Genomic DNA, 16,558 nt, shown 5'->3' on the forward strand with positions numbered 1-16,558 from the left:
TTTTATGATCTTACCAATATGTTCCCCTGAATTATGCCGCTGATTATAATGCGAGGAGATTGTTCCGAAGGAAGGAAAGGAGGTAGCCGTACCTTAACAGCCCCCGAGTAAGGTCCGACCCCCGCACTTGCTGGGGTCGGGTGTTACTGGAGATCGGAATCGTGGTTTTGGTGACAATGGATGTCATCGCAATATTCCCCGCCCTGTCTTCCAACAGAAATCCCAACTGGGGACTCTATGGGCTCGGCAAGGTGGGGCCTTTGAACCTGTGTCCCTGTATTATTTGGCCTGAGCCCCCGAGCCTTGTTAGGGTCTGATAGGGGTCGGTCGTTATTTGCGTGTTACCCCGTCCTCGGTTTTCGCAATCGGAGGGGCTGAGTGAACGACACTTGCCTCGATGGCTTGAGTACCACGCTCAACGAGCTCGCTAACGGGTACGTTCATGTGGAATCTGGGTCCATCATTTGCTGATGGGGTCAGCAGAGCCCTCTGGTGGCACTCCACAACTTCTTAACCCGCCTCCCGACAGATGTCTGAGTCGTTCGATAAGCTCAGGGGGCCCGATGGCCTCTCCTCGATGGAGATTCTGTGGGTTTGGCTCGAGGTTAGAATCGAACGAGAGAAGGTCGAGACATCCTGGTTCGCTTCTGAGCAAGGTCGGGCAGGGCCGCTGGGGCTCGTCTCGGTTATCTCTCCTTGGCTCTGTTCAGCGTGAGGTGGCCTCGAGCCCTTCGCGGGCCGACCTTCGAACCTCAGCCTGTGGTTGCCTATATCGAATGAGGCGACAGCCGTTTCGTGGTGCAACACAAATTGTTGGGATGCAATGTTTTGCATGCAAGATTTAATTGAAAATAAAGGCAGGGTCGGTAACGTTACCTTGGTGATGTGAGTGGCGAAAAAGCTCCTACCAGATGGGTTCGGGCCCTGACGTTTGTGACGAGGTTGAAGTAACCTGCATAAGAATTGCTATTCTTTGTTTTTCGTGTCTCGGTGGCGATTCGAGCCGTTTAATTAACTTAGGGAACCTGACAGCTTCCCCTTTGGGAGAGACTCTGTAGGTGGGCCCCGCCGAACCCTTCCTGAGAAGGCAGACATTGAAGTCGGAGATGCGAGAGGCATTTGAGCACGTTTTTACTGGCGAAAAGAAGCACCATAGCTACCGAGGCATAGGGTCTGCTAGTTCATCCCATTTTTACTCAAAGTTTTATGCCCGTATTTCGCATCCTTAGTTTCAAGCGTACGAAGGGGTTGGGTGAAAAGGATGTCTAGACTGGTAGTCATCCTCGGCAGCCCCCGAGTGATGTTCGCGTCCCCGCTGTTTGACGGGGTTGGAAACTCGCAAACGAATTTTAACGCATAAAGTGAGAAAGCTGAGAGGCTTATCTTTCTTTGGTCGTTCGTTCATCGTGTCTTCTGGGCCGAATGGCCGACCCAGGAGATCTGAAAGGTCCCGTCATCGGGTCGTCCGTGGTCCTTTCACCTTTCCTTAGTTACAGCGCTTCCTCTTTAAATAGGGAGGGGGAGAGGAGTTCTCATCCCACATCCTCTTCTGCCACCGAGCCGCTATCTCTCCTTCTTCTTCCTTTCCGCCGAACGTGTCCGTGCGTCGCGGCAGTTCCTGAGTGAGGAAGAGTAATGCCAGAGAGAGATAGAGAACTTACAAATTTGCTCATGAGTCTAGTGCGTGATGTCGAGCCGGAGGTTATCCAACGTAGATGAGATGGTGCGCGCGGCCCTTGCTGAGGAGTCGCTGCTGCTGAAGGAAAAAAGGCATCGGTGGGCGTCGTACGTCGTTGACTGCGCCGTCGTTCGCTGTGCTCCTCCCTTGGCGGGAGGCGTTTCCTGCCCATACGCCGTTGTCAGGGTTATGGCTGGGGATGATGGCATAGTCCCCAGACGCCATGGCGGTGGCGTCGCTGCCGGGGTTGCGGCTGACGACGATGGCGTAGTCCCTGGACGCTCCGGCGGAGGCATCGTAGATGGTGGCGCCTTCGAGGATCCAGCAAAGATGTCGCCGATGGAGAGCGTGGCACGGCGACCGCAGTAGACGAGCTAGCCCGTGTACATGCCCCGGACGTCACCGATGGAGAGCGTGGCGCGGTGACCGCAGTAGACGAGCTGGCCCGTGTACACGCCCCGGACGTCATCGATGGAGAGCATGGCGCGGCGACCGCAGTAGAACTTGTGGTAGAGCTGAGCTGAGACTGTAATGAAATAACGTTGTGGGGAAGCCCCCGAGTAAACAGTCCTTTGAGTATATTGTTCCTTTTTGTAATGACATCGCTTTGTAAGTGGTGAATTTGTGCAAAAAATGAACAAAATTACATCCTTTGCTTATGGCAAGCCATTTTTTTTATCTTTCTCCCTTATGTAGGAACAATTTTAGCGCTTTCCAACTCTTCTCATGGTCTAAGTCATAGGAAGCTAGGAACATGGGCGAACTAATTCTGATTGAACTGGTGAGCAAAGAGGTTGCAACCACTAGGGCATGGGTGTCTCGTAGTCCTACCAGTTGTATTCAGAATTGGTTCCCAAGATCTTAGCCCTTGAGACTCGTTTATGAGGCGAATGGAAAACTTAGAGAATGTTTGTAAGTATAACACAGGAATTTTTTGCGAGCGTAATACTTGTATTACACATGACATATGTTACGATCACATGCCAGCCCCCGAGTGAGGTCTGACCCCTCGCGATTTGCAGGGGTCAGAAGTCACTAAGGATCGGGGTTCTGTTAAGACAAAAACTGATAAGGAAAAGTGTAAGCTTATTTTAAGGATAGAAACGACGTAGCTGCTCAATGTTCCAGGCATTGGTGAAGACCTCGCCTTTGATGGTTTTCAACCGATAGGCGCCTGGGCGAAGTATTTCCGCGACGATGTAGGGCCCTTCCCAGGGTGGGGAGAGTTTGTGGCGATCCTTGTTGCTCTACACAAGACGGAGGACGAGGTCTCCGACATTGAAGGCTCGACCCCGCACCCGTCGGCTGTGGTACCACCATAACGCTTGCTGGTACTTGGCTGAACGGAGGAGGGCGATGTCGCGGGCCTCATCCAGCTGGTCCATGGTGTCTTGGTGAGATGCCTCGGCTCCCTGTTCGTCATATGCTCTGATTCTTGGTGCTCCATAGTCGAGGTTCGTTAGGAGAATGGCTTCGGAACCGTAGATCATGAAGAAGGGTGTGTAGCCAGTGGCCCAGCTAGGAGTCGTCCTTAAGCTCCAGAGCACAGCCAGGAGCTCAGTGAGCCAACGTGCACCGAACTTGTTCAACCGGTTGAAAATTTTGGGTTTGAGGCCTTGAAGAAGCATGCTGTTTGCGCGCTCGACCTGCCCGTTCGTCCGGGGGTGCGCGATGGCTGCCCAATCGATTCGGATGTGTCGTTCATCACAGAAGCAAACAAATTTCCTACCGGTGAACTACGTGTCATTGTCGGTGATGATGGAGTTCGGTACTCCAAAGCGATGGATGATGTCGAGAAAGAACAGCACAGCTTGCTCGGATTTGATTGTGGATATTGGCCGAGCTTCAATCCATTTTGTAAACTTGTCTACGGTGACAAGCAGGTGGGTAAAGCCCCTGGGTGCCTTTTTAAGTGGCCCAACCAGGTCAAGCCCCCAGACCGCGAAGGGCCACGTGATGGGGATCATCTGGAGAGCCTGGGCCGGGAGGTGTGTTTGCCGAGCGTAGTATTGGCACCCTTCGCAGGTGTGTACAATTTGCTTGGCATTGGCTACTGCGGTGGGCCAATAGAAACCCTGTCGGAATACATTCCCAACCAAGGTTCTTGGTGCGGCATGGTGACCGCATGCTCCACCGTGGATGTCGCTCAGTAGAAGTTTTCCCTGTTCGCTAGGGATACAAAGTTGCAGAACTCCGATGTGACTTCATTTGTAGAGTTCGCCCTCTACAAGAACAAAGGATTTGGCACGTCGTGCGAGCCGTCGGGCTTCTGTCTTGTCAGTCGGTAGTACGTCGTGGAGGAGATAGTCGAGGTAAAGCGTTCTCCAGTCATTGGGAGGATCGGACTCCATTGCTGGGTCTTCTTCAAGCTCCATGACCTCGGGGTCGGGAGGAACAGTTGGCGGATCGGCCTCGGGGGTCGGACTAGAAGGGCCATTGTCGGCTTGTTCCGTCCCCGCATAACGTACCAAGGGTTTGTGCTAATCACTGGCAAAGACGCCTATTGGGACTGGCTCTTGGCTGGAACCGAACTCTTGTTACTCGAACAAGGGATGACACGGCGCCCTTATGCGTCTAGAAGTTTTTCACGTTCGGTGGTTATTGGTTCCACCTTCTGGGGTACCCCGGTATTAGGTCCCCGACAGTTGCTTTGGCTACTCCGACTTCGACGACGAAGGCACTTACGATCCCACTCGAGAGTGCTTCCACATCGGGCTCGGGATGCTGAGAACGAGCGATGAGGATGAAGGGGCAGGCAACCACTCCCCACTCCGCCAAGGGGCAGGCGACACCACACCTCCACACATCGAGCCTCCGACAGCGCGGAACGAGAACCCCGCCCACGAGGAACTTCGATGCCTTGACCTGGAGCAGCTCCGTGAGCATCAGGCCAAGGTTGAACAAGACCAACTCCTTGTGTGGCAGCTCCGAGACACTCTCGAGCAAGAGCAGTGGGGTCGCGGTGATGGTGGAGCAGCCCGGTGGAGGGCTCGCGACGTCAACCGCCACATCAACAACGACGAAGGGGACAATCAACCCCCTATCTTCCATCGCGCTAGCCAGAACGTCATGGCAGCAGCGATGCTACTCCAAATGATGCCCAAGCCCTCTACCTCGGAGGGGCAATGGGCCCACGGCGAGCTACGGGACCTCCTCGAGACTGCCGCGGTGTAGCAGGCCGAGAGTTCCGCCTCTCGACAATGTGGAGGCACCTTGGAACTTCCCACGGCACCACCTCGGCAGGATACGGAGGCCTGCTCATCATCCACAACCTCCCCTTGTTCTTGTCGGACTCAACGTGAGCCTGGCTCGAACACCTCCCTCCCCTACAGATCCACAACTGGCGCAACTTGGTAAAGGTCTTCGTCAGGAATTTCCAGGGCACAAACGTGTGCCCCGGGAACTCCTGGGACCTCAAGAGTTGTCGCCAAAGGCCGGACAAGTCTCTCTGAGACTTCGTCCAACGCTTCTCCAAGCAATGCAATGAGTTGCCCAGCGTCGGTGACTCAGAAATTGTCCAGGCATTCCTCTTCGGCACCTCCTGCCGAGACCTGGTCTGAGAATTAGGCCAGAACGTACCAACCACGGCGGCTGCGCTCCTCAACATCGCCACTAACTTCACCTCGGGTGAAGAGGCTGTCAGGGCCATCTTCCCCAACAACGACACATGGAACATAGAACAGATATGTCGCTTCTACCCTCAAATTTCCAAGCATTGTATACATTGTTTCTCGAAATACATTAAAGAAGCGTTCTTTAGTTGTTCTAATTTTTCGAGAAACCCCCCGAGCCCATCGATGGGGGATCGGCGTTACGATAACGCTACAAGGGAGACTCGGCTCTGCCTCTGTAGACCCGAGCCTCCCTCGGGGGCTAGAAGGGGGGACCCCCCTAAGTCCCATGCACCATTTTTTAATCATTTTCCGAAAAAATTCTACGCCAAACTCTCTCGCGCTCTCTGACAAATCGATTGTAAAAAACCTAAGGACTGAAAGTCTGTCTCAAGGCCAAAAGGCTAGCCGAGCCACGAGAATAGCCTACGCCTCTGGGCTACGGCAACTCCCTCACCACCTTTTGCCCGAGGGGCAGCTTAGGCTCCGAGGAAGTTTTTTGCAAGTGATATGTGCAGAGACGAGACACAAGGCAAAGGCTCGGAAATACTATAAAAAACGATTAAAAAGTGTAGACGCATAAGTACTTTAAAAAGGCCTCGACGGCCACAAGCGTTACGATACAATAATAATCCTAATCCATTTACATGGCCCCTTTGGCCCAGGTCAGAACTCCGGGTCGCCAGCGTCGGCGGTCGGCGCAGGAGGAACCACCTCCTCTTCGAACAGCTTGGCCAGCACCGTGCCAGGGGCATCGGCTGCCTCCATCAGCTTCATGACCTCCTCATCGGCCTCCTCGTCATCCTCAGCCAAGACATAACTGTTGCTAATGGCCTTGAGGTCGACGCTGGCATAGTGCGAGGAGACAACGGCCAGGGCACGCTTGACCCTCGTGTGTAGCGCCCCCTGGAGCCGCTCGTGGACTTGGCCACTCAACGTGATCAAACGGCTCCCGAGGGAGCTGCTTGGCTCGACCCCCCAACCTCCAGGGCCTCGCAGGCAGTACGGGTGGCGCTCTATAGTGCGTTGTGCTCCTAGATCTCGGCCTTGAGCACCGCCTGCAATTCAATGGAGGCCTCAGCTACCTAGGAGACCTCCTTCTCCAACCCTGCGCCAAGACAAACGGGATAGGGTTAAGCACAAAAGGAAATAAGCTGAACAAGGGCGAAGGCCTATGGGACTCACCCTCAGGTTTCTCTTTCCAGCTTTGGACCTTGACCCAAGAGGCCTCAGCCACCTTAAGGGCCTCCGCCAAGGCACCTTTCATCAGTAGGTGCGCGCCCTGCTCCACCCCCAGCTGCCCGGCGATGGCCTTGGCAGAGACCTCTGCTTGTTTGGCCCGGGACCTGAAGGTGTCCCGCTCACCGGCCACCTGGGTCAACTCCTCCTCCAGCTCCTTGATCCACAATGCCAAAGGGGCAGCCTGCTCTTGAGCTGTGGCTGCCACGGCCTTCATGTTATCACAGCGAAGGCAGATGTCCTCCACCTCCGCGCTCCATGCCGACAGAAGCTCATTGGCATTGGCGAGCAGGTCCTTCTACTACCAGAGCTGGTCCCAGACGCCCCTCTCCCACCGGAGGAACAACAACTTCTTGAGGGACTGGGCCTCAAGCTCCTAGATAGGCAGAACGGACGTCAAGCGCTGTGAGAAAACTCGGGAAAAAGATGACACCGCACGAGAAAAGAAGGCGCGTACCTAGGCAACGCCGGGTAGATCGTCGGCCATGACAGACAATGCTGTCCGCAGTGACCGCTCCGCCAGCTGACGGAATTGCTCGAAGGAGCCCCAACGCCCCCCTTAGCCGCATCCTTGAGGGCAAACAGAGGCTCCCCCTCAGGGTCATCCCGGCTCCGCCACAATACATGTGGGTGATCCCACCCGTGGCGCTCAGGTTGTACCCGCATGAGGGTCGAGCTTCCCTTGCCAGAAGTCAGAGCTGGCTGCTCCATGGTGCTGGCCGCCTCGGCATCTGCCACCTCCTTCCCCTGGTAAGTATCATCGGAGGAGATTGAATGGACCTCCGCTTCCCGGGTGCTCTCCTACGACGGCGGCGGGTCTTGGACTGGGGGTGGTACTGAGGCTTGCCCCACCCCCATCTCTGCATCCTAGCCCGTTGGCTCCACCATGCCCAAACTGGCCTCCGCCGCCTCGACCCCAGTAGCCCAGGGAGCCCTAACGCCCGCCACTTTGGCCTCTGAAGCCCTGAGGGCCCCGACCTCCGTCGCTTTGGCCTCGAAGGTCCTAGGGGCCTCGGCCTTGCCCTCGGTGGCCTCAGCGACTGGGGGCGCCTCGGCTTCATCTAACGCGTGGGCCTCGGCCTCACGAGGCATAGGCACCTCCTCCCCCACTTGCTTCATGTCCCCCTCGGTAGCCTCTCCTTGGGCGGGGGAGCTGGTGCTCACCTTAAGCGCCTTATGTGGTGCTAAGGCAGGCGCCTCCACCTGACGCTTCCGGCTAAAGACAAAGCTCTCATAGGGTTAGCATATGGCCAAAGAACGAGCGAGAAATGCTACAACTCCACCGACAAAATACTCACCTCAAACGGGGACATAGCCGCTTTGGCACTGCGTCCCTCCTCTGCAATGGCGGTGGCGGCGGCGGTGGCATGGCTTTCATGTCCGTTGGTGCTGGCCGGCCTTCGCCGGACTCCGGCGCCCCCTCGACCCTCTATGGAGGTGGTTGCATTGCCCCCGCCGTCGCCTGCTCCACTTCCGCCGTCGAGCCCACCGGGCTGATGGCGCGCTTCCCTAACGCCCGTACCTCGGGCGCGTCGGCCTCGGCTCCGGGGTGGGCGATCATCGGCCCCGAGGCATCCTCTCCTCCTGCCCCTAGAAATGCCGAGCTGCTCGCCGACGTCCTGAACGTCGTCCCCCTGATGTGAGGGAGATGGTCCAGGATACCCCACCCTGCCTCGCACTCGTCATCATCGCTCGAGGAATTCGACAATGATGGTGATGGAGATGGCTCCACTGGGAGACCCTTGTGCCTCTAATGCCAGCGATGTTTCTCTAGCTCTTCACGCTCAAGGTTCTTCCTCTTGTGCCTATCCTCCTCGGCGTCCTTCTGCTTCTTCTACGCCTCGGCATGCGCCCGATTCACCACTCGCCGCTCTACGTCCTCAGGAATGGGCGGTGGGGAGGATCGCACATCCCTCATCCCCTATAGGAATGGCGAACACAAATAAGGGAATAGGAAAATGCGAGGAGCAAGGAGGCCTCAGGGGCCACAGCGGCACATGACTTACCAGAGAGAGGTACCCCTGCGATGGGCGCATCATGAATGGGTTAGACCACTGCTGCTCAGGCACCCCTCCACCATCTGTCTCACCCGACGTAGAATCTCCTCATCAGAGAGGGCGATGGTGGACATCCGGATGCCCTCGATCTGCTCATCCGGTGTCATGTCGAACAGGCGCTGCCACCGAGCCATCAGCGGCAGCACCCTCCGGCAGTGGAAGGCCGCCATGACCACTGCCATCATAAGGCCACCGCTGCGTAGCCTCTCTAGCCCCTCCAAGAGTGGCCGTAGCTTGGGCTAATCAACCACCAGGACGCCGTACCTCCACTTCTCTGGCTGGCTCTCCACGACCCGCCCGGTGTAGGGGGGAAGTCCACCGTTGTTGTTGCGGAGGTAGAACCAGCTGTTGTACTAATGACGGTTGGATGACACGAGCTGGGCTAGGATGTAGAGGGGCTGCTAGTCTTGGCGCACTTGGAGAGTGCAGCCACCGGCCCTCATCGCCTTCCGCATGCCCGTCGTACCCGTCGGCTTGGTGGTGAGCCCCGCCCGAAAGAGGTAGAGCCATAGCTCCCAGTGGGGGAATGCCTAGGTACCCCTCACAGACAGTGACGAAGATGGCCGTCTGCGCGATGGAGTTGGGGTTGAAGTTGTGAAACTCTACGCCATAGTAGTGCGGGAGCGCCCGCATGAACCGGTCCACCAGTAGGCCAAGACCACGCTCGCAGAAAGCCACGAAGCTCACGATGTACCCATCGCGTGGCCTCAGCTCTGGCTTGGCTCCTGGAGCAATCCACTCCAGTCTGGTGGGATCAGTAACCGGGCAGAGGAGGCCACCGTTGACAAGCGACTGTAGCTCCACTGCGGACACGTTAGATGGACCCTAAGGGTCCGCCTGAATGACAATAGCGCCACCGGCCATGGGTGCGGTGGAGAATGCGGCTACGGTGGTAAGATGAGCTCTCGCTATCCCTCTCTCTTTCTCGCGCCTTCCCTCTCCCTTCTCCCTTCTTCTCCCTAGCGCTCTCTTCCTCTATTCTTAGCAACCGCTCGAGGGTAGAAAAGGTGAATGCAGGCAAGGTAAGGAGGAGAGGGGCGAGGCTCATCATGTATTTATGCAGGAGGGGGGTGAAACAGATGGGTGACGAAACTGGGGAAGCTTCCCTTAGATCTGGCACAGTTAATCCGGATCCGATTAAACCGCCCACACGCCCACCTTTCCCTTATTAATAGCGCACGCACAGTAATGTCCCATCCGCTGACGTCGCGTCGCATCTGACCACAATGATGGTAGGCGCCGTTCTGTCTCCCTGAGAAACCACCTCAAAAGGTGCACCTGCCGTTGTCAGCCGATGGGAGGGGAATATCCCCCACCCGATTTCTTTTAGATGAAGGAACTGGGCACCGAGCCTGTTACGGTCCAGGGGTTTGGAGGCTGGGCCCTCGAGGGTCTCGACAGCCGCCCTAGGACAAACAGAGTCAGGGATGACTATGGATGAGCCCGTACATGGCCGAGGCCCAAGCAAGCAATTGCTTGGAATGCCCTAAGTCATGTCCAAGACCAGCAGGGAGGTCTCTAAATGGGATCCCATCGTAGGGAGGCATCAAGCCCCCGGGGCCAATCGAACGGCCCTAGGACCCACTAGAGAAGCCCTCTGGTACTTTTGGAGTGCGTCTCTGGACCGCCAGCTAACCCCTATCGAATGGGGCATGGGCCTCCACTTGGACTTACTCGGTAATAGCTCACCAGAGGTGTCACTGCTCGCGCCCACCGAGGGTAGCCTGGCATACTCCACCCCTCCTTCCGAATGAAAAGGATGCACGAGGGCTGCACAAAAAAGATAGGGAAACTCCTAATCACCCTCTTGCTCCATGTAGAGGCTCGGGGGCACTTCCTGCAAACCAAGCCGAGACCCAGCGACCCAAGCTCGCACTCGGGGGCTCGGCAAACAACCCCTCCTTCTGAATGAAAAGGATGCACGAGGGCTGCACAAAAAAGACAGGGAAACTCCTGATCGCCCTCTTGCTCCACGTAGAGGCTCGGGGGCACTTCCTGCAACCAAGCCAAGACCCAGCGACCTAGACTCGCACTCGGGAGCTCGGCAAACAACCCCTCCTTCCGAACAAAAAGGATGCATGAGGGTCGCACCAAAAAGATAGGGAAACACCTGATCATCCTCTTGCTCCACGTAGAGGCTTGAGGGCTCTTCCTGCAAATAAGCCATGGCCCAGCAACCTGAACTCGCATTCGAGGGCTCGGCAAACGCGATAAAAGGCACCGAACCCGTTACTGTCCAGGGGTTCGAAGGCTAGGCCCCCGAAGGTCTCGATAGCCGCCCTTGGACAAACAGAGTTAGGGATGACTATGGGCGAGCCCGTACATGGCCAAGGCCCAAGCAAGTGACTGCTTGGGATGCCCTAAGTCGTGTCTGAGATCGGCAGTGAGGCCTCTGAATGGAATCCCACCGCAGGGAGGCACCGAGCCCCCGAGGCCAATCAAATGGCCCTAGGACCCACTAGAGAAGCCCTCTGGTACTTTTGGAGTACGTCTCTAGGCCACTAGCTGACCCCTATCGAATGGGGCACGGGCCTCCACTCGGACTTACCCGATAATAGCTCACCGGAGGTGTCACTGCTCGCGCCCACTGAGGGTAGCCTGGCATACTCCACCCCTCCTTCCGAATGAAAAGGATGCGTGAGGGCTGCACAAAAAAGATGGGGAAACCCCTGATCGCCCTCTTGCTCCACGTAGAGGCTTGGGGGCTCTTCCTACAACCAAGTCGAGACCCAACGACCTGAACTCGCACTTGTGGGCTTGGCAAACGTGATAAAACCCCCCGCTCAACATGAGAAAAGCCCCTAGAGGAATAAATCCACTCCTCCAGGGCCTCGGGGGCTACACCCGCCGGGTGCGCTCATGCGCACCCACCGAGGCCTCGAGTATGAAACACCATCCCGCTAGGAGCTGCCGCGAGCCAAGTCTCGTCAAAACCTCAGGGAGAGCGCTCACACTCTCCCCGAGGCTCGGGGGCTACAGTCGGGTACCATAAAAAGGGGTCCCCTAAGCAAAAACTGAAAAAATCACTTAGACCCTATAAAAATCGAAGCCAAGAGACAACTACCAGCAAACCCCAACCTTATTTGAAGCTCCGCTGGGCCACCCGGCCCACCTCGAACAAATCCGGACCTACCCGAAGCGGGCTCGGCCCAAATGAAACCATAAGGCCTCGAACGGGGTACCGATTCTCCGTCTCGCTCGAGGCCCCGCGCGTAAGGCCTCGGACGGGGTACTAATTCTCCGACTCGCTCGAGGCCCCACACGTAAGGCCTTGGACGGGGTACCGATTCTCTGACTCGCCCGAGGCACCTCCCACACATAAGGCCTTAGATGGGGTACCGATTCTCCATCTCGCTCGAGGCCCCGCACGTAAGGCCTCGGACAGGGTACCGATTCTCTGACTCGCCTGAGGCACCTCCCACCAGGCCTCGAATGGGGTATCGATTCTCCGTCTCGCTCGAGGCCCCACACGTAAGGCCTCGGATGGGGTACCGATTCTCCATCTCGCTCGAGGCCCCGCACGTAAGGCCTTGGACGAGGTACCGATTGTCCGCCTCGCTCGACGCTGGCTCAGCAGCCACCCCGTCACTGCCGCCTCGACCGGGACGTCACGCCTAACTAACACAACAAACCACTCCCGCGACATTAGCCGAACGACAGCCCGGTACAGCGGAGTGGTCGATGAGATGGGAGTCACATCAACGCCATGCTGTCCAGGACAAGACGGGGCGGGGGTTACCGGTCGCTGTGCTCGGCGCTGTGCCCATGACTGATGCCCGTGCTGCACTGTGCTGCCTAACCCCAACTGCTCCGAGGATAGTGCGGCATGGGGAGTCAAGTCTGGGTACCTGTAGCCTCGGAATCAATGTACAGGACCAACTGCTCCCTCCAAGCCTTGGCCATCCGCTTCGGGGTCTCGGTAGCCTCGGGATTCAAGCCCGCCAAGCCCCCCATGATGGTTCGGCCTCTGCACCAACTGAGCCTCGGCTCTCTACGCTGTCGACATACAGCGACCGACACGTCATCCGCCATGCCCTGCGTCAAGCTATCACTGGAGCTCCCACGTCACATAGGATCGGGCATGACCGGCACGTCGCTCCAGTGCGTCAAGGACAAGACCGCTCCATCGACCATGCCGCCACAGCGACAAGCACAGGGCTCAGACATACCGCCTCCGCTCACAAAATGCCATGTAGCAAACACATGTATCACCCCTGTCCCCCCTTCAACTATAAAAGGGAGTGACCGAGGCCATTTCTAAGGGCGAACATTCACGCATAGATAGACTCACGTAGACTCAGACACACACATGCTCCAGCAACGCTCGACACTCTATAATACGCATGCTCCCCCGCTGCCTGAGATCAACATCTCAAGCAACCCATGTCGCTCCACATAGAGACCTAGGACAAGCTCCCTCTCTCGCCCAGCTTGTAAACCCCTACTACAAGCACCTCGGTGCAAGGAATACAAGATCGCTCTCTTAGACTAGATGTAGGGCACTTATTGCCTGAACTAGTATAAACCTTGTGTCTTTTTGCATCACCATCCGGGATTAGGGGCACACAGTACACTTTCACTAGTTGGTTGAGGATCCACCGATCCAAAACACCGACACTTAGATAGGAAATATAGGAGTCAATTTCTACCGTATGATGCTAAGGTATAAGAGATGGACCTTTGAAGCATGATACCAATCGGAGTGCACCAATATACCATCCTTAGCACCATTAGTAACTATATATACACAAAAACTAGAATACCCCATGAGATCAACATTACAAGCAAGGGTCTAGTTTGCATAAAATGAACATAAGTCTAGTTACTTTAGCCTATGCATGCTAGTTTTTCATTTCACCATTCAAGCATATAACTAGCATACACCACACAAGCATGGATATTGAAATTTAGAACTTGTGCTATGCAAGCAAATATATGAAATGCACATCAAAATGCAAGATACAAGTTTATGAGCTTGCTCCCCCTACTTGTGTGCATTTTTTATTTTTCCCCTTACAATGTCATTTCATTTTTTTTTGCTTCTCCTATCTTACTATCTTTGTGAATTTCTCTCACCCTTTGTCAACAATTAGCACAAAAGGTGAGCTCAAATTATAGATGGGTTGGGGGTGAAACCATGTGAAATGAGGATCATTTTCCCAATTTGGTTCAATCTAGATTACTTGCAAAAGATATTTAACTTGGTTTGATCCAAGGACAAGATTCTTCACACCTCCAAATAAGGGTTATCTTGTACCATGTTGAGTTAAACACTTATAGCTTATTTTCTAGATCAAACACTAGGTTTACAAGTCCACAAACATGTCATATGCTACTACTAGATCATTTCAAGCATACAAGCAATGGTGGTACCATACAAGCATCAAATTCATTTGATTTTCATGAATGAGCCTATTCAAATGTGAAATATGTCTAGATGCACTAAACATGTCCTTAGCAAGGATGTATGCCATGCCAATCAACTTTTACCTTGGATTGCTCGAAGGAGAGGCATGTCATATAAGTGGAGGGTGCATCAACACATATTGGAGAAGTCAAGTATGTTCAATTCATTCCTTAGCTTGCAAAACCTCTTTTCATCAAGTGGCTTGGTGAAGATATCGGCAAGTTGATCTTCGGTGCTTACACTCTCAATGCAATTGTCCACTTTTTGTTAGTGATCTCTTATGAAATGATGGCGGACATCAATATGCTTTGTTCTTGAATGTTGAACCGGGTTGTTGGTGAGCTTTATGGCACTTTCATTGTCACATAGCAATGGCACTTGCTTGAACTTGATTCCAAAATCACTCAAAGTAGCCTTCATCCAAAGTAATTGAGCACAACAACTACCGTCCGAAATGTACTCCGCTTCGACGGTTGAAAGTGCTACACTATTTTGCTTCTTTGATGACCAAGACGCAAGTGATCTTCCCAATAGTTGACATGTGCCCGATGTGCTCTTTCTCTCAACTTTGCATCCCACATAATCGGAGTCCAAATATCCAATCAACTCAAATCATACTCCTTTGGGATACCACAATCCAACATTTTGTGTATGCTTCAAGTACCTCAATATTCTCTTTGTTGCCTTCAAATGACTTTCTCTTGGTGAGGCTTGAAATCTAGCACACATACATACACTAAACATCATATCCGGCCTTGATGCGGTCACATAGAGTAGGCTTCTAATCATAGACCGATACATCTTTTGATCCACCATGTTGCCACTAGCATCACTATCCAAACTTCCACTTGTTCCCATTAGTGTTCTTGGGTTCATAAACCTGGGGTCCCTCGGGGACCAGCTTCCACGCCAAGGCTCGGCCCAAGAGTCTCAATGTAACAGGTAGGAAGGATGGCCTAGTCGCTGACCAGAAGGTCTGGACCGAAAGGAGCAGCGCCCGCTCGTCGACCCCTTTGGCCCACCACTCCGATCGAAGCACTCGCTTTGGCCTCCAGCCGCCTCCGGACGCCCTCTCCGATCGGAAGGCCAGGCCCAAAGTGCTGCTACTGACTCCGACCCTGCGTCCCTCCGATCGGGGCTTGTAGGAACCCTACTCACCGCTCTTCTCCGACCAGCACACTCAGAGCCAACTGGAGCCATCCGACCGGGGATGCCCGCTTTGTAGGAACCAGAAGACATGCGGAGAAAGGCAAGGCAAGGCTCACAAGTCAAAACCATTGTACCAGGGACCATACCCTACATGGAATAGTACTCTGTAGCCACCCTGACACAAATAGTATTGTAGGCGCCGACATCTCCCTCTACAGCATTGCAGGGGCTGCTAAAACTCCCATATGGTAAGGCCCTCCACGTGCCTCTAGGCATCGATAGCGGTATGGGTGCTAGGATTTACCGTACTGGGTGAACATAGCGAGGCTCCTCACATGCCTCTAGGCTTCAAACAGTATTTGTAGGTACCGACGTCCACCATCCCTAAAAAAGGCAGTACGACCTCTCGTATGCATCTAACATTCTACAGTGACATCAATAGTGTTGTAGGCGCCTACCATTATCTGGTACCCGCCGGTGTGGTCAACAAGGCTCGGTAGGCGTGGACAACAAGGCTCAGTAGCATATGCACCCTTTCCCTCTCACTTGTAAAGCTGTCCCCTTCATCTATAAAAGGGGTGTGCTTCCTCCAACAAAGGGGACAGAGACCAGTTGATCAGAGTTCCTTATATCGATAGCTCTCAACCATAGAACCGCCATGTTCGGACCTCAAGCACCCACTTGAACACTTAGCTCATAGCGAAGTTCCTGTCACTCTTGACCCTTCCGACTGGAGCCGACCAGACCTCTTATACACCCCATCTTTCTCCTTCTCATTTGTAACCCCACTGCAAACTTTGAGCACCTAGGCTTAGGAATAAAGTCACCGACCGACCCCAACTAGACGTAGGGCACGTTGCCTGAACCAGTATAAATCCTGTGTCATTGAGTGCTAGGCCATCTCCGATCACAATGTACAGCAAAACTACAAATATTCACTATTGGTCACTTTCTGCACCGACAGTTGGCGCCATCCGTGGGGAAGACGCTGTACGTTTAACACTTTTTGGTCATCGGATGGCCCACTTTTCCACCACCCTTGCCATGGCGGGCTTGGGCAATACGATTTGCTTCAACTCGCTAGAATTTCCCGCACTCTCACCCGCTGGGATGCGGGTTCCACCCGTCTTCGAGCCATCCTAGGCCTTCCTCTTCAGAAGCTTGAACTTTGTCACCGACCGACTCGGCGTGCTACATCTCCGCGAGGAGGCTCACGTCCCGACACCCGTCGGAGGAGCGCCCTCCATCAACTCCAGGACATGTGGCTTCGATGACGCGACATCTGCACTTCTTTCTGAGCAAACTCTCTACTCAAACCCTGTTGTAAGTAATATGCACGCTATTATTTACTTACTATTCTTTATCTTCCGCCGATTACCCAGTGGAACCCCGTTGTCCCCAACATCATCGCCGTACG

Source organism: Miscanthus floridulus, chromosome 5 (genome assembly GCF_019320115.1).
Source record: "Miscanthus floridulus cultivar M001 chromosome 5, ASM1932011v1, whole genome shotgun sequence".
In the NCBI taxonomy this organism is placed as follows: Eukaryota; Viridiplantae; Streptophyta; class Magnoliopsida; order Poales; family Poaceae; genus Miscanthus; species Miscanthus floridulus.